The sequence below is a fragment of the Crinia signifera genome, chromosome 1, assembly GCF_055691185.1.
Source record: "Crinia signifera chromosome 1, ASM5569118v1, whole genome shotgun sequence".
NCBI classification, from domain to species: Eukaryota; Metazoa; Chordata; class Amphibia; order Anura; family Myobatrachidae; genus Crinia; species Crinia signifera.
Window position 1 is genome coordinate 4452707 of NC_139217.1, and position 18446 is coordinate 4471152.

General features: G+C 47.1%; 1 long non-coding RNA gene across 1 annotated transcript; it reads left to right on the plus strand.

Moving 5' to 3' along the window:
• The first annotated feature begins 12579 nt into the window (after window positions 1–12579).
• LOC146025350 (uncharacterized) lies at window positions 12580–13554 on the plus strand. The gene is made up of 3 exons (XR_014454097.1): window positions 12580–12682; window positions 12967–13071; window positions 13468–13554. It is a non-coding gene; the product is annotated as an uncharacterized LOC146025350 (long non-coding RNA).
• Window positions 13555–18446: the final 4892 nt, after the last annotated feature.

Below are 18446 nucleotides of genomic sequence, written 5' to 3' on the forward strand. Positions count from 1 at the left end.
CATGCCAATTAAAAGTGATAGATGAAACAGATTGGCACAATGCCTGCCCAGCGTACGCTGCTAGCAGAGGAGATAAACCGTCCTCACTGACTGGAAGCCGCAGATATCGCCTGCTCTTCTCGCATCCCATCTGGGCTACTGCTAAGGTGCTGCCGCCAGATGTTTCCCAGCCCCCCGGATTAATGATGCATATGTCTATCTGACAGAATGGAATTGTGGGGGTGATGGACGGCTGAGTCGCCGCTACGTAATGTGAATACAGGCCCTCAACAGGGAGGCTATGGTGAGGAGCAGTGTTATAGCCACCCATCCATCTATGTGTCTGATACTGTATATTACTAAGACTGCACAAATATCCATCGCCTTCCATTCCAATGTAATATATATATATATACACATACGTCGGCATGCTGGGTTCTACATAACGGAGTCCGCGTTCTCATTGCTGACATTATGACTGTCAGACATACACATTGTGATAAGGAAGCTGTGTGGTGGTAGCACACTTTGGGGGTGACGTCGCTGCAGATAATAGAATCTGATTGGAGCAGTCTGACTTTTCCCCAGGACTCGGCCACTGTAATGGCGTTGTGCATATTTAATGCTCTCTCTGCAACTCGGAAACTGACTTCTCACGGGATTTTTAGACAAGGAAGCGTCTGACTTTTTCAGACCAATCAGAATGAGTCTTATAGTATAACAGTTGCCAGGCCAGGATATAATGGGGCTCAGTTAGCAAGTCTCACTCAAGACAGCTTTATAAAGTCAGACACAAAAATAGCTTTATTTGGGGGGGGTGGGGGGGGGGGGTTGTGTTTAGCAATGATGTAAATCAATAACAAGTACATAATTGATTGCAGCGCATGTGCAATACATACTGTTGTATAATAAATTCTAACACCAACGTGAGTACAATTGGGGATAGAGTAGATACAGGACCACACGGACTATGGGGGTTATTTTGGTTCACTCTTTCTGACAAATTACTTCTTAGATGGACAATATATGTGGGTGAGAACCTGGTATCCAGTGATCATCAAGCAGTATGGTTTAGTATCAAGGCAGGGTCCAACTCCAGTCACACAAAAACTAAGGTGTTGGATTTTAGGAAGGCTGACTTTGCAAAAATGGGGAGATGTTTAAGCGACTCATTAGCGGATTGGATGAACTTGAAAGGAGTGCAGGAGAGGTGGAGAAAATTAAAAAGTGCAATACTAAAGGCAACGGACCTTTGTATCAAAAGGGTTAAGAATAGTACCAGGAAAAGGAAGCCAGTGTGGTTTACAAAAGAGGTATCAACTAGTGTAAAAGCAAAAAAGATGGCCTTTAGGACATACAAGCAGACTCAAAATAATAATGACAAAGAAGTGTATCTTGCCAGACGCAAAGAGGCTAAGAAAGTGATCAGGCGTGCCAAGGCACAAGCTGAGGAGAAAATGGCTCAGTCGGTAGATAAAGGAAACAAAACTTTTTTAAGTATATAAGTGAAAGGAGAAAATCAAATGGATGAATAATAAGACTGCGGACAGACACTGAGAATTTGGTGGAGGGAGACAAGGCAATTGCAGATCATCTAAATAATTACTTTTGCTCTGTATTCACTATAGAAGGAGAAGGGAAGGGACCACAGTTAAGTTGCAAGGACAGTCATAAAAATAAGGTAGATGGAAGTACATTTACTAGGGAGAAAGTCCTAACAGAACTCTGAAGACTGAAAGTGGATAAATCAATGGGGCCAGACGGAGTGCATCCAAGGATACTAAAAGAACTAAAAGATGTGTTGGTAGCGCCATTAACAGATTTATTCAACCAGTCACTAGATACAGGTGCAGTTCCAGAGGACTGGAGAAAAGCAAATGTAGTTCCACTGCACAAAAGCGGAAGCAAAGAAGAAGCAAGTAACTACAGACCAGTGAGCCTTACATCAGTAGTAGGGAAAATAATGGAAACACTATTAAAAGAAAGAATAGTGGAATATCTTAAATTAAACAACTTACAGGATCCAAAACAGCATGGTTTTACTGCAGGGAGATAATGCCAAACAAGTCTCATTGACTTTTTTGACTCCGTGACCAAAATACTAGATGAAGGGGGGGCTGTAGATGTGGCATATCTAGACTTTAGTAAGGCATTTGACACTGTCCCACATCGCAGGCTGCTAAATAAACTTGAAAGTGTGGGATTGGATTATAAAACAATTAAATGGATAAGAACCTGGTTGCAGGATAGGAAACACACAGTTGTCGTAAATGGAGTGCATTCTATGGAGGGACATGTTACCAATGGAGTACCCCAGGGATCTGTACTTGGACCAGTGCTCTTTAATATCTTTGTTAGTGACATTGCAAATGGTATTGAAGGGAAAGTATGCCTTTTTGCAGATGAAACAAAGATATGCAACAGAGTAGACACACCAGGAGGGGTAAATCAAATGACTGATGATCTAAGTAAACTTGAGAAGTGGTCAAGAGAATGGCAACTACAGTTTAATGCTAAAAAATGCAAAATTATGCACTTGGGACTCAAAAACCCAAAGGCTCAATATAGTATCAAGGGTACTATAATGGAAACTACTGAGGAGGAAACAGATCTAGGGGTCACTATTTCAAGTGACTTAAAGGCAGGGAGGCAATGTAACAAAGCAATGAGGAAGGCTAGTCAGATGCTTGGTTGCATAGGGAGAGGAATCAGTAGCAGAAAAAAAGACGTAATAATGCCACTTTATAGGTCATTGGTACGACCTCATCTGGAAGACTGTGTCCGGTTCTGGAGACCATATCTTCAGAAGGATATAAATACATTGGAGAGTGTACAAAGAAGGGCAACTAAAATGGTTCATGGCCTACATCACAAAACTTACCTGGATAGACTAAAAGATCTTAACATGTATAGTTTGGAGCAGAGAAGGGAAAGGGGGGACATGATAGAAATCTTCAAATATATCAAGGGTTTTAACATAGTACAGGTGGGAAATTTTCTTCAAAGGAAAACAAGTAATAAAACACGAGGACATGCACTGAAACTGGAGGGAGGTAGGTTCAGGGGAAATGTTAGAAAGAATTACTTCACAGAAAGGGTAGTGGATAAGTGGAATAGCCTCCCATCAGAGGTGGTAGAGGCTAAGACAGTAGAACAATATAAACATGCTTGGGATAGGCATATGAATATCCTTACAAAGAAATAAGGATTAAAAAGGGTTGAATTTACCTGAAGGGTAAAAAAGGGGCAGACTAGATGTGCCAAATGGTTCTTATCTGCCGTCAAATTCTATGTTTCTATGACAAAACCATGTGCACTGCAGGTGGGGCAGATGTTACTTGTGCAGAGTTAGATTTGGGTGGGGTTTTACTTCAAAGTGAGATCTATGTTGCAATGTAAAAATAAAGCAGTCAGTATTTACCCTGCACAGAAATGAAATAACACCCAAATCTATGCACATTTTACATCTGCCCCCCCCCCCTGCAGTGCACATGGTTTTGTCATAGAAACATAGAATTTGACGGCAGATAAGAACCATCTTATGCCCCTTTCCCACTGCAGGCTTTACACGTGTAAATGCCGTTTTTTTAGCCTTTTTAAACGGCTAGAGCTGCAGTGGGAAAGCTCCAGGTTGCTTTACACGGGTAACAAATACCGGTTTTTGTTACCCGTGTAAAAAGCAGTGTTTTTAACGTGTAAGAGCCGTTTTTTCGGCAGTGGGTAAGGGGTAGCCCTTACACGTTAAAAAAAAAACGGCATGGGGTCCCCCCCCACTGCCGTAACCAGCACCAGGCTGAAGGAGCCGGGGCTGGTATTAAAAAAATCAGGAAACCCGACAAATAGGGGTTCCCTGATTTTTTACAACCAGCCCCAGGCTCCAGGTCCGGGGCTGGTTCCCAAAATACGGGGGACAAAATGACTAGGGGTCCCCCGTATTTTAAGAACCAGCCCCAGACCAAACAAGCCAGCAGGGTAATGTCACAGCCGGGGGACACTTATAATATAAGGTCCCGCGGCCAAAACATTCTCCCTACCGACCAGTCAGCCTGGCCAGGGGCCCTGGGGGAGTGGGGACCCCCCCAATAAAGGGGTCCCCCCCCTCCAGGACTTACCTGACCAGGCTGAAGCCTGGTGCTGTCCTCGATGCCCCTGGGCGGTGGGCATCGAGCTGATGGTATGGTGTAAAAAATAGAATAAAAACCATTGTCTTTTACTGGTGAACTATGAGTCCCAGCAAGCCTCCCCCGCAAGCTGGGACTTGGAGAACCACAAGTCCCGGCCTGCGGGGCATTAAAGGGCCCGCTGGGTCTTGTAGTGCCACAGTAAAAGAAAGAGTTAAATAAACACACTGACACACGTGAAAAATAAAAGTTTAATACATACATAACACATACATACTGATACTTACCTATCTTGAGCCCGTAGGTAGCCCTGGTCCTGATGTCCTGGTCCGTGTCGGCGTCTGTATCCATGTCGGCATCCCTGTCTGCGTCGGCAATCCGGAGTCCGAAGAAATCCATGGAGGAAGCTGTGGAAGGAAACCATACTCACCTGTCCCAGCGCGACGTAGTCCAGGTAAGGGTCTTTGCAAAAAAAACAAACCGACACCCGAAACCAGACCGGACTGACGGAGACGCACGTGTGTTTGTTTACATCGTGCGGCTCCGCCTCCCGAATGCCGCTATTGGCCGCCTTGCGGCCTAGCGGCTCCTGATTGGCCGCTAGGCCGCAAGGCGGCCAATAGCGGCATTCGGGGGCGGAGCCGCACGATGTAAACACACCGTGCGGCTCTCTGCCTGTTCGCTTGGTTCGGGTGTCGGTTTGTTTTTTTTGCCAAGACACTTACCTGGACTACGTCGCGCTAGGACAGGTGAGTATGGTTTCCTTCCACAGCTTCCCAAATGGATTTCTTCGGACTCCGGACCGCCGACGCCGTCGCCGACAGGGATGCCGACATGGATACAGACGCCGACACGGACCAGGACATCAGGACCAGGGCTACCTATGGGCTCAAGATAGGTAAGTATCAGTATGTATGTGTTATGTATGTATTAAACTTTTATTTTTCACGTGTGTCAGTGTGTTTATTTAACTCTTTCTTTTACTGTGGCACTACAAGACCCAGCGGGCCCTTTAATGCCCCGCAGCATACCTCCCAACTGTCACGATTCCGTCGGGACAGTCCTGATTTTCGGGTCCTGTCCCGACGTCCCACCCGCGGCAGGCATTGTCCCGCTGCGGGGGGGTGGCAGTTGGGAGACCCCCCAATGTAGTAGAATAGACGCTGTACACATGCGCACAGCGTCTATTCTCGTATGAAAATGAGGTCGCGGCTAATTAGCATAAGCCGCGCCCTCATTTGCATATGCCACGCCCCCTTTTCGGACGCTCGCGCGGCTTCGCTGCGCGAGTGTCCCTATTTCTTCCAATGAAAAGTTGGGAGGTATGCCGCAGGCTGGGACTTGTGGTTCTCCAAGTCCCAGCTTGCGGGGGAGGCTTGCTGGGATTCATAGTTCACCAGTAAAAGACAATGGTTTTTATTCTATTTTTTACACCATACCATCAGCTCGATGCCCACCGCCCAGGGGCATCGAGGACAGCACCAGGCTTCAGCCTGGTCAGGTAAGTCCTGGAGGGGGGGGACCCCTTTATTGGGGGGGTCCCCACTCCCCCAGGGCCCCTGGCCAGGCTGACTGGTCGGTAGGGAGAATGTTTTGGCCGCGGGACCTTATATTATAAGTGTCCCCCGGCTGTGACATTACCCTGCTGGCTTGTTTGGTCTGGGGCTGGTTCTTAAAATACGGGGGACCCCTAGTCATTTTGTCCCCCGTATTTTGGGAACCAGCCCCGGACCTGGAGCCTGGGGCTGGTTGTAAAAAATCAGGGAACCCCTATTTGTCGGGTTTCCTGATTTTTTATTACCAGCCCCGGCTCTTTCAGCCTGGTGCTGGTTACAGCAGTGGGGGGACCCCACGCCGTTTTTTTTTTTTAAATTCTCCCCCCCCCCCTATCTTTACACTGCTTAAATGGGTTTTTAAACGGGTAAGTGGGAATGTGACAAAAACAGCTTTTAAACAGTAATTTACCGTTTAAAAGCTGCAGTGGGAAAGAGTCTTTTGGCTCTTACCCGTTTAAAGACCCGTTTAAAAAAAACGGGTCATTACCCGTGTAGGCAGTGGGAAAGCAGCATAAGAAGGAATTTATCAGAAAGAGTGAACCAAAATAACCCCCTATATAAGAGAGGTGCTTCCTGTGCAATGATTTATACTGGACACCCAGGAGGTCTGTGGAATACACGTTTCAATCAAAAGCAACAAATTTGAATTATTTAAATAAAAAGAAATGACCATAAACAGAACTCGTTTCTTCTGCCAGGAAACGGGAAGAGCTAAGATTCATTTACTATGCAAATAGATTGCAGAAAAATCATTTAATATGCTCCTATGTACCCTAACCTATTCAACTCACAGTGAGAATCAAATAGTTCAAATAGGTGCATAAATCTGCATAATTAGCTTGCATACATCTGCATACATAATTCTCCTCTGCCCCCTTCTCACCTCGCAAATTCCTAAATATACGACCTTTCCCATCAGTCCCCCCTGGCTCTGGCGTCCAATTCTCCGTGCATGCTCATCATGGGGCACCCCGAGACTGTGGCATTTGGGTGGGGGCAGCTGGTGATTCTCACTCGCTTGTCAGCACAAATTAACGTTAATTACTTCAAGTGAGAACCATTATGTGTAATTTTTCATTGATTGAAATAAATATTCCTCTAAATGGTGTATATGCGGAGTTTAATATTATCTGCGGGCGTAAACTGGTCCCCAACTGAGCAGCTCCGGGCACGTTCACCGTCCTCGCGCTTTTCACTGCTGGCAAACATGGATTTTATTTAGTCTGCGTGGGACGAAAAGCGGCTGATTTTGCGGAAAGATATATTTATTGCTTTATGCTAATATGCAAAACCTTAATATGTGAGGGTCTGCACGGCAGCAAAGGGGGAGGTTCAGCAGCTGTTCTTACCTCCTTTAGCGCTCTCACATCAGGCTATCCTTTACCATGGAGACCCCATCCACTGCCGTTAACTACAGATGTAGCCTTGGTCCAGCCACTAATGCTTGTTTGTTACCCCAAAATCACACCCATGGTGCGGAATCACCATGCTGCAACATCGCCACTTAATATGTTTCTATGAGCGTTTCTCCGATACGTACATCTCAGAACCAGGCCCTCTGTCCTCACCACGATGCAGGACCTCGGAGTCTACCCTGATGAGATGTCTGGTTGTTGTCTGGAATTGGAGATCTATACTTTGTTGCCTTCAAACACATTCCGGGTGCTGTGGAGGATGGTCCGGGTCCGTGCTGGGGTTTAGGCCTGGACCCTTGCCAGCTGGGGAACCTCAGATAGCTTCTTCCTATGTTCAAATACTAACTCAACGTACCAGATAATGGTGACAGATATGAGGGAGCCGAAGCTGAAACTGCACAATGTATTCATTCAAGATGGCCCAATGTATGGCCGCACTGCCCACAGGGGTAGAGAGGATCTCCCTGTGGGCATCACCCAATCGTCTATGGTCACTGCCAGTCAGTGCACTCAAGTTATACCTTGTTATATTATTAGATGGTCAGTTACCTGGTGGAGCCACTGATGAAGATGGTGATTGGTTCCATTCTATAGATACTACCAGTGGCACAACTATACCACCACAGTCAAAGCGAGGGCGGGATGGCACCGCAGGTCACACAATCCATGCATTCTGGCTGTACGCATGGAAACTGCTGAAAATCGCACTCCAAAAAGAAGCCTTGGAAGACCTCTAGCATCTGTCAGAAGAGCGCAGCATGTACAGCGCTACCTGGAAGTGCCGGATTCTTGGAGTGGTGGTACACTGTGAGCATATAACCTCTGGCAACAAGCATGTAAACCCTGACAACGAGCAAGAAAGCCTTGGGAATTAGCATATACCGTAGGTAAAGAATGGGGGGTTTGGTAGGTTGGCGCAAAAGTTCTAGTACCGCAACTGGACACTACACCAAGATTCATCCTCTGAGAACCAAAATTAGCAATTTCATTACAGATTAAACCTCTGTGAAATTAACATAAAATATAAATTAATGCAAATTAAGAATTTTAGTTGTAAAAAACAATTTAATAAAAACATAAATCATCACTTAGTTGACAGTAATTGGACTTCACTATTCCTAATGCAGTTATCAAGGGGGTTTATACATTGACTGGTGTGTAACGGGATCCCCTATTATATACAGAGTGCATTCATGTGAATTCTGAAAGTATTCACAGCGCTTCCCTTTTTCCACATTTTCTTATGTTACAACCTTATTCCAAAATTGAATAATTTTGTGCGGAATTTTTTTCCCCTCAAAATTCTAATTAACTTAATGTCCCATAATGACAATGTGGAAAACTTTTTTTTGTAGATTTTTGAAAAATGTATTAAAAATAAAAAAACTATTAAATCACATGTACATAAGTATTCATAGTTACATAGTTACATAGTAGGTAAGGCTGAAAAAAGACTTGCGTCCATCTAGTTCAGCCTTTGCCATGAGACTTGAGCTCAGGTGCGTCCTGCTTCCGATTATCATCCTTGAGATGTTCCTACAGCTTAATTGGAGTCCACCTGTGGTACATTCAGGTGATTGGACATGGTTTGGAAAGGCGCACACCTGTCTATATAAAGTCCCACACTTGTCAATGCATGTCAGAGCACACACTCGACCTGTCGACCTCCGAGTCAGGATGGTCTCCAGGCACAAATCTGGGGAAGAGTACGGATAAATATCAGTGAACACAGTGACCTCCAAGTTCGAAACCACCAGGACTCATCCTAGAGCTGGCTGGCTGTCTAAACTGAGTGATCGGGGGAAAGGGCCCTAGTCAGGGAGGTGACCCAGAACCCCATTGTCACTCTGTCAGAGCTACAGCATAGTTCTGTGGAGAGAGCAGAACCTTCCAGAAGGACAACCATCTTTGCAGCAATCCACCAATCAGGCCTGTATGCAGTGGCAGAACAGGAGGCAATGGAAAAGTTGTCACCGGGTTTTTGGTCTTCAGAGGGTGCTTCTCCATTGTCTCCTGCTGCCAGCCTATTCATCCCTGCAGTTTTATTTTTTTACTTTCGCAGACGGAGGAGCTGAAGCAGGGAAGCTGCCTTCTCTTCTCACACAGATATTGAGCTGGCAGCTGACTGACACTAGGGGTAGCTGCTGCGCACAGCTCCTCCCAGGCTGTACAGTTAAGTAGTTGGCTGGCTGAAGCACTCTCCTGCACCGTGTGGGGATTAATATAGCCACGGGTAGGCACTGACAGCACCTGCTTCATGTTGCAGTGTGTGTGGTGGTGGGGGGGGGAGGCAGTGATTTTATATGTTTGCAGATTTTTAAGTGAGGTGTGTGTTTATTTTTCTAGGGAAAGTTGTGTTTAATTAGTTAAAATAGGATTGTGTTTTGTTTTTTAGTAAAACAGGTGTGTGCATCTGAGAGGTTGGTGTGTGTCTGCGTGAGAGGTGTGTGCATGGCTAAGTGAAAGCGGTGATTGTGCATCTGAGCGAAAGAGGTACGTGTGTGTGTGTATATATATGTGTATATATATATATATATATAGTCTCGTAGGAAGGAACAGACAGCGGCACTCCAAGGGTTTTCAACAGCGTGTATTAAAGCAAACCAACGTTTCGGGGTATCATTCACCCCTTTGTCAAGGTTTAAGTGCAATAACGGGTTATTGCACTTAAACCTTGACAAAGGGGTGAATGATACCCCGAAACGTTGGTTTGCTTTAATACACGCTGTTGAAAACCCTTGGAGTGCCGCTGTCTGTTACTTCCTACGAGACTACCTGTTTGTTCCAGAAGGCACCCAGGTACTGAATTCCAACTGAGGGAGTGCCAGGCCGTCTATCTCTCTCTCTCTCTCTCTCTCTCTCTCTCTCTCTCTATCTATCTATATAGTTCAAGCGCTCCCTCAAAACCCACTTTTTTTGACTAGCCTATCCCTCCTCCTCCTAACCTCTTTTGATCCTCCTATCCTGCCTCCGTTCCCCTCCGTTCCTACTTATCCTATTGTTTTTCGTTCGTCCACCCACCTCCTTTTAGTATGTTAACGCTTTTGAGTAGGGCCCTCCTGCCTCACGTACTCACCCTACAGATGGCGCCGGCCTTATTATTGCCGCCTATGGCGATGTTTCCGACACACGCCATGGCGCATACATGTAGCGAATCGCCGTGGCGCTTCACGACGAGTGCAATATCACAGACCAACCACCAGATGTCACTTTTAAAAACCTCATTTGCGCATGCGTAAGATTTGTGCTTCAGCGCGTGCATGATGCGCAGGAATTACATGAACTTTATTATACGATGAGCACCTCTCTAATGCCGCTGGCACGAGCGTGATCCAGTCTCTTCAGCCGAGAGTGCATCATGCTGATGCGGACAGAGAGTGTCGTACATGTACGTCATGGCCGGGAGGTACTTCCCGACACATGACGTACATGTACGTCATGGCTTCTAACTGTCACTGCGTCTATAGACGCAGTGACAGTTAGGAGATGTAGCCGCACAGACGCTAATGCGTAACATCAAACACCGTACTGTAGTTCTAAAGGTTGTACGACACGGACGCTATGCGTCTCAGTATACAGTACAGTATTGTTCTAAAGGCGGTCACAATATTGGAAACTTGGTCACAATATGGTTTTGCAGCATTACGCATGACGCTCGAGCTAACGGGACGCTCGAGCTAATGAGACGCTCGAGCTAACGGGACGCTCGAGCTAATGAGACGCTCGAGCAGCAACGACGGTATCCGCTCCCCGTCGCTAGGCCCTGCTTTCCCCGTCAGCTCCTGACTGTTAAGCTACAGGCTGGGTGTAGAATCAGTCATGGTAGTATAGTAGTCATTACACTGTACAGTTCTTGGCTGTAGTGTAGTGGTTATCTGCATGGTGTTTCACGCCGGAGACCCGTGTTCGATTACGGCGTTAAACCTTTAATATTATAGTATCAAATTTTACAGTTTTAACTAAGATATAATTATTGACAATATACTGTGTGATTAAAATATAATTATTTATATTTACAGTATAGTATTACATTTTACAGTATATTGTATAAGTAATTTATTACAGTATATAAAAACTACTGATAAACTACTGATAAACTACTGTACCCACTACTCAGCGGCGGGCGCACAGAATGGGACGTTGTTCCGCACAGGACGCACGGCGCATAGGACGCACGGCGCATAGCACGCACGGCGCATAGGACGCACGGCGCACACGCTAATGCAGTATACTGTAGGCGCCATTATCAGTATCGCTAGTACTGTACCTGGACCTGTTCAGTATGTCGGACACTGGCAGAGTCAGGAGGGCAAGGCCCTTTGGCAGAGGGGAGCTCCTCACCCTGGTGGCTTGGCGGGACAGGCTCCTGGTCTCTAATCGGGAGATTGTGGAGGCCTACCAGGGGGCCCGTCAAGCCATCAGGGTGAGGTTCCATAGAGACAGGCCAGTTAGGAGCCTCCAGAGGAGATGGTCCGACCTGGTCCGTCGGGACCCTCAACTGCTGGACTCCCTCAGGCAAAGTAAGTACTGTACATACTGTACCTGTACAATGTTGAGTGCTATTGTATACAGTATTTTTTTACTTGTTGCCATGGGGGATTTTACAGTATACTGTACCTGTATTTTTTTTTAATGTGCTGATTGCTGTACAACTGTTCAGGTAGATTTTACAGAACTTGCTATTAGAATTAGAATTTAGAATTAGGGGGTGTGTCATTCTCCACCTGAAGGGTGTGTCTACAGTACTTCCATACAGTACACTACTGTACTGTACATGGAGATACTGTATTGTGTGTGGGGGGGGGGGGCGCTGACCTGGACAGAGAGGTTTTTTGGACCGGGTCTGAGAGCGCCAGAGTCAGCTGTTCAGCAGTGGTATTGATACAGATTTGGGGGGAGCAGTATTAGACAGGTCCTTCTGAGCATTGTTCCGCTCTCCAACTCCAGGGCCTGGACCCCACTTCTTACATTCCCATTCCTGCAGCCACCAGACCTGGTTTCCAGCCCATGGTTGGGGTGATGTCAACATGTTAACCCCCGGAATCCATGGCAGATCATGTACTGTACAGTAAATTCTTTGCAATGAGCATGTTAATCCCTTCCAGAGTGTGCAACACCTGGAAGACCAGGTTCATCCCATGGCAACGAGCATGTTAACCCCCTAATATGCAATGAGCATTATAGTGTGTGTAGTAATGGGTAATGGACATTATGGAATGTGGTAAAATACTGTACATACTGTACTGTAATACAGTAGGTACTGTACAGTATTTTGGTGTACAGTATGGCATAATGTGTAGGACTAATGAGAGAGAGATGGAGATTGCTGCTACAGTACTGTGCAGTATTTCAGGGAGTCTCCTGCTGAAGAGGGAAGGCAACTACTGTATGCTGTACAGTACATGCTTGTTGCCATGGGTGATTTCCTACAGCATTGGTTTTCATGACATACTGTACAGTACTGTACAGTAAATTGTGGGCCCTTACAAACTTTTGATATGGGGCCTACAAATACTGTATCTGCAGTAATTACAGTATGCCTTACGCACTGTATTTCTTATTTTTCCAGGTATCAGCAGGATGACGCTGCGGGAGAGACAGCACCGCCACTGTAAGTACAGTACAGTATACTGTATACAGTACAGAGCGGAACATTGCATATTGACTTTCAAACATGTGGGATACTGTACAGGACCACAGCATTTCATCCCTCCTGGAATGGGTCATTTTGGCAGGTACTGTACTGTACTGTACTGTTATGTACTGCACAGTACAGTATGTACTGTAGTGTTGATACAGTACCTTAACACATTGTACTTTATAGTACAGTATGTTCGTGTTAGAGAATATACAGTACTGTACAGCACAGTCGTTTTTTTGTGTGCTTTTCCGCAGTCCCAGTGGATGTCGCAGCTCCAGAAAGCCTCCCTGCCGCCACCCAGGAGGAGAGGGCCACCTCTGCCCCCACCCAGCTGGAGGAGGAGTCTCTGAGCGCGGTTGGTAAGTATTGTACAGTATAACACCAGGGCTCTCACCATCTGTACCGGAAAAGTATTTTTGAACAGGCTCCAGCATGTACTGAGGCCCTTGTTCTTCTTCACTCTCTGACAAAATCCTTCTTGGATGGACAAACCCATGTGCACTGCAGGTGAGGCAGGTGTTACTGGACTTGCGCAGAGAGAATTACAGTATCTACTGTACAGTAGATTTGGGTGTGTCATTTTGCACTGCCTCGCCTGCTGTGCACATGGGTTTGTCCATCTACTGTGGGGAGGATTTTGTCAGAGAGTGAAGCAGAGTAAGGGCATCAGTTCCTGCTGGAGCCTGTTCAAAAATACCCCTGCTTGCACGATACACCCTCTTTATTTTGTCCTTTTTTTTTTTTGACATTTGCAGCTCCAGAAAGCCTCCCTGCCGCCACCCAGGAGGAGAGGGCCACCTCTGCCCCCACCCAGCTGGAGGAGGAGTCTCTGAGCGCGGTTGGTAAGTATTGTACAGTATAACACCAGGGCTCTCACCATCTGTACCGGAAAAGTATTTTTGAACAGGCTCCAGCATGTACTGAGGCCCTTGTTCTTCTTCACTCTCTGACAAAATCCTTCTTGGATGGACAAACCCATGTGCACTGCAGGTGAGGCAGGTGTTACTGGACTTGCGCAGAGAGAATTACAGTATCTACTGTACAGTAGATTTGGGTGTGTCATTTTGCACTGCCTCGCCTGCTGTGCACATGGGTTTGTCCATCTACTGTGGGGAGGATTTTGTCAGAGAGTGAAGCAGAGTAAGGGCATCAGTTCCTGCTGGAGCCTGTTCAAAAATACCCCTGCTTGCACGATACACCCTCTTTATTTTGTCCTTTTTTTTTTTTGACATTTGCAGCTCCAGAAAGCCTCCCTGCCGCCACCCAGGAGGAGAGGGCCACCTCTGCCCCCACCCAGCTGGAGGAGGAGTCTCTGAGCGCGGTTGGTAAGTATTGTACAGTATAACACCAGGGCTCTCACCATCTGTACCGGAAAAGTATTTTTGAACAGGCTCCAGCATGTACTGAGGCCCTTGTTCTTCTTCACTCTCTGACAAAATCCTTCTTGGATGGACAAACCCATGTGCACTGCAGGTGAGGCAGGTGTTACTGGACTTGCGCAGAGAGAATTACAGTATCTACTGTACAGTAGATTTGGGTGTGTCATTTTGCACTGCCTCGCCTGCTGTGCACATGGGTTTGTCCATCTACTGTGGGGAGGATTTTGTCAGAGAGTGAAGCAGAGTAAGGGCATCAGTTCCTGCTGGAGCCTGTTCAAAAATACCCCTGCTTGCACGATACACCCTCTTTATTTTGTCCTTTTTTTTTTTGACATTTGCAGCTCCAGAAAGCCTCCCTGCCGCCACCCAGGAGGAGAGGGCCACCTCTGCCCCCACCCAGCTGGAGGAGGAGTCTCTGAGCGCGGTTGGTAAGTATTGTACAGTATAACACCAGGGCTCTCACCATCTGTACCGGAAAAGTATTTTTGAACAGGCTCCAGCATGTACTGAGGCCCTTGTTCTTCTTCACTCTCTGACAAAATCCTTCTTGGATGGACAAACCCATGTGCACTGCAGGTGAGGCAGGTGTTACTGGACTTGCGCAGAGAGAATTACAGTATCTACTGTACAGTAGATTTGGGTGTGTCATTTTGCACTGCCTCGCCTGCTGTGCACATGGGTTTGTCCATCTACTGTGGGGAGGATTTTGTCAGAGAGTGAAGCAGAGTAAGGGCATCAGTTCCTGCTGGAGCCTGTTCAAAAATACCCCTGCTTGCACGATACACCCTCTTTATTTTGTCCTTTTTTTTTTTTGACATTTGCAGCTCCAGAAAGCCTCCCTGCCGCCACCCAGGAGGAGAGGGCCACCTCTGCCCCCACCCAGCTGGAGGAGGAGTCTCTGAGCGCGGTTGGTAAGTATTGTACAGTATAACACCAGGGCTCTCACCATCTGTACCGGAAAAGTATTTTTGAACAGGCTCCAGCATGTACTGAGGCCCTTGTTCTTCTTCACTCTCTGACAAAATCCTTCTTGGATGGACAAACCCATGTGCACTGCAGGTGAGGCAGGTGTTACTGGACTTGCGCAGAGAGAATTACAGTATCTACTGTACAGTAGATTTGGGTGTGTCATTTTGCACTGCCTCGCCTGCTGTGCACATGGGTTTGTCCATCTACTGTGGGGAGGATTTTGTCAGAGAGTGAAGCAGAGTAAGGGCATCAGTTCCTGCTGGAGCCTGTTCAAAAATACCCCTGCTTGCACGATACACCCTCTTTATTTTGTCCTTTTTTTTTTTGACATTTGCAGCTCCAGAAAGCCTCCCTGCCGCCACCCAGGAGGAGAGGGCCACCTCTGCCCCCACCCAGCTGGAGGAGGAGTCTCTGAGCGCGGTTGGTAAGTATTGTACAGTATAACACCAGGGCTCTCACCATCTGTACCGGAAAAGTATTTTTGAACAGGCTCCAGCATGTACTGAGGCCCTTGTTCTTCTTCACTCTCTGACAAAATCCTTCTTGGATGGACAAACCCATGTGCACTGCAGGTGAGGCAGGTGTTACTGGACTTGCGCAGAGAGAATTACAGTATCTACTGTACAGTAGATTTGGGTGTGTCATTTTGCACTGCCTCGCCTGCTGTGCACATGGGTTTGTCCATCTACTGTGGGGAGGATTTTGTCAGAGAGTGAAGCAGAGTAAGGGCATCAGTTCCTGCTGGAGCCTGTTCAAAAATACCCCTGCTTGCACGATACACCCTCTTTATTTTGTCCTTTTTTTTTTTTGACATTTGCAGCTCCAGAAAGCCTCCCTGCCGCCACCCAGGAGGAGAGGGCCACCTCTGCCCCCACCCAGCTGGAGGAGGAGTCTCTGAGCGCGGTTGGTAAGTATTGTACAGTATAACACCAGGGCTCTCACCATCTGTACCGGAAAAGTATTTTTGAACAGGCTCCAGCATGTACTGAGGCCCTTGTTCTTCTTCACTCTCTGACAAAATCCTTCTTGGATGGACAAACCCATGTGCACTGCAGGTGAGGCAGGTGTTACTGGACTTGCGCAGAGAGAATTACAGTATCTACTGTACAGTAGATTTGGGTGTGTCATTTTGCACTGCCTCGCCTGCTGTGCACATGGGTTTGTCCATCTACTGTGGGGAGGATTTTGTCAGAGAGTGAAGCAGAGTAAGGGCATCAGTTCCTGCTGGAGCCTGTTCAAAAATACCCCTGCTTGCACGATACACCCTCTTTATTTTGTCCTTTTTTTTTTTGACATTTGCAGCTCCAGAAAGCCTCCCTGCCGCCACCCAGGAGGAGAGGGCCACCTCTGCCCCCACCCAGCTGGAGGAGGAGTCTCTGAGCGCGGTTGGTAAGTATTGTACAGTATAACACCAGGGCTCTCACCATCTGTACCGGAAAAGTATTTTTGAACAGGCTCCAGCATGTACTGAGGCCCTTGTTCTTCTTCACTCTCTGACAAAATCCTTCTTGGATGGACAAACCCATGTGCACTGCAGGTGAGGCAGGTGTTACTGGACTTGCGCAGAGAGAATTACAGTATCTACTGTACAGTAGATTTGGGTGTGTCATTTTGCACTGCCTCGCCTGCTGTGCACATGGGTTTGTCCATCTACTGTGGGGAGGATTTTGTCAGAGAGTGAAGCAGAGTAAGGGCATCAGTTCCTGCTGGAGCCTGTTCAAAAATACCCCTGCTTGCACGATACACCCTCTTTATTTTGTCCTTTTTTTTTTTTGACATTTGCAGCTCCAGAAAGCCTCCCTGCCGCCACCCAGGAGGAGAGGGCCACCTCTGCCCCCACCCAGCTGGAGGAGGAGTCTCTGAGCGCGGTTGGTAAGTATTGTACAGTATAACACCAGGGCTCTCACCATCTGTACCGGAAAAGTATTTTTGAACAGGCTCCAGCATGTACTGAGGCCCTTGTTCTTCTTCACTCTCTGACAAAATCCTTCTTGGATGGACAAACCCATGTGCACTGCAGGTGAGGCAGGTGTTACTGGACTTGCGCAGAGAGAATTACAGTATCTACTGTACAGTAGATTTGGGTGTGTCATTTTGCACTGCCTCGCCTGCTGTGCACATGGGTTTGTCCATCTACTGTGGGGAGGATTTTGTCAGAGAGTGAAGCAGAGTAAGGGCATCAGTTCCTGCTGGAGCCTGTTCAAAAATACCCCTGCTTGCACGATACACCCTCTTTATTTTGTCCTTTTTTTTTTTGACATTTGCAGCTCCAGAAAGCCTCCCTGCCGCCACCCAGGAGGAGAGGGCCACCTCTGCCCCCACCCAGCTGGAGGAGGAGTCTCTGAGCGCGGTTGGTAAGTATTGTACAGTATAACACCAGGGCTCTCACCATCTGTACCGGAAAAGTATTTTTGAACAGGCTCCAGCATGTACTGAGGCCCTTGTTCTTCTTCACTCTCTGACAAAATCCTTCTTGGATGGACAAACCCATGTGCACTGCAGGTGAGGCAGGTGTTACTGGACTTGCGCAGAGAGAATTACAGTATCTACTGTACAGTAGATTTGGGTGTGTCATTTTGCACTGCCTCGCCTGCTGTGCACATGGGTTTGTCCATCTACTGTGGGGAGGATTTTGTCAGAGAGTGAAGCAGAGTAAGGGCATCAGTTCCTGCTGGAGCCTGTTCAAAAATACCCCTGCTTGCACGATACACCCTCTTTATTTTGTCCTTTTTTTTTTTGACATTTGCAGCTCCAGAAAGCCTCCCTGCCGCCACCCAGGAGGAGAGGGCCACCTCTGCCCCCACCCAGCTGGAGGAGGAGTCTCTGAGCGCGGTTGGTAAGTATTGTACAGTATAACACCAGGGCTCTCACCATCTGTACCGGAAAAGTATTTTTGAACAGGCTCCAGCATGTACTGAGGCCCTTGTTCTTCTTCACTCTCTGACAAAATCCTTCTTGGATGGACAAACCCATGTGCACTGCAGGTGAGGCAGGTGTTACTGGACTTGCGCAGAGAGAATTACAGTATCTACTGTACAGTAGATTTGGGTGTGTCATTTTGCACTGCCTCGCCTGCTGTGCACATGGGTTTGTCCATCTACTGTGGGGAGGATTTTGTCAGAGAGTGAAGCAGAGTAAGGGCATCAGTTCCTGCTGGAGCCTGTTCAAAAATACCCCTGCTTGCACGATACACCCTCTTTATTTTGTCCTTTTTTTTTTTTTGACATTTGCAGCTCCAGAAAGCCTCCCTGCCGCCACCCAGGAGGAGAGGGCCACCTCTGCCCCCACCCAGCTGGAGGAGGAGTCTCTGAGCCCAGACAGCTCTGATAGTGGTAATCATTGTTATGGTCACTATTTTCTACTATTATTTAACTGTATACTGTATG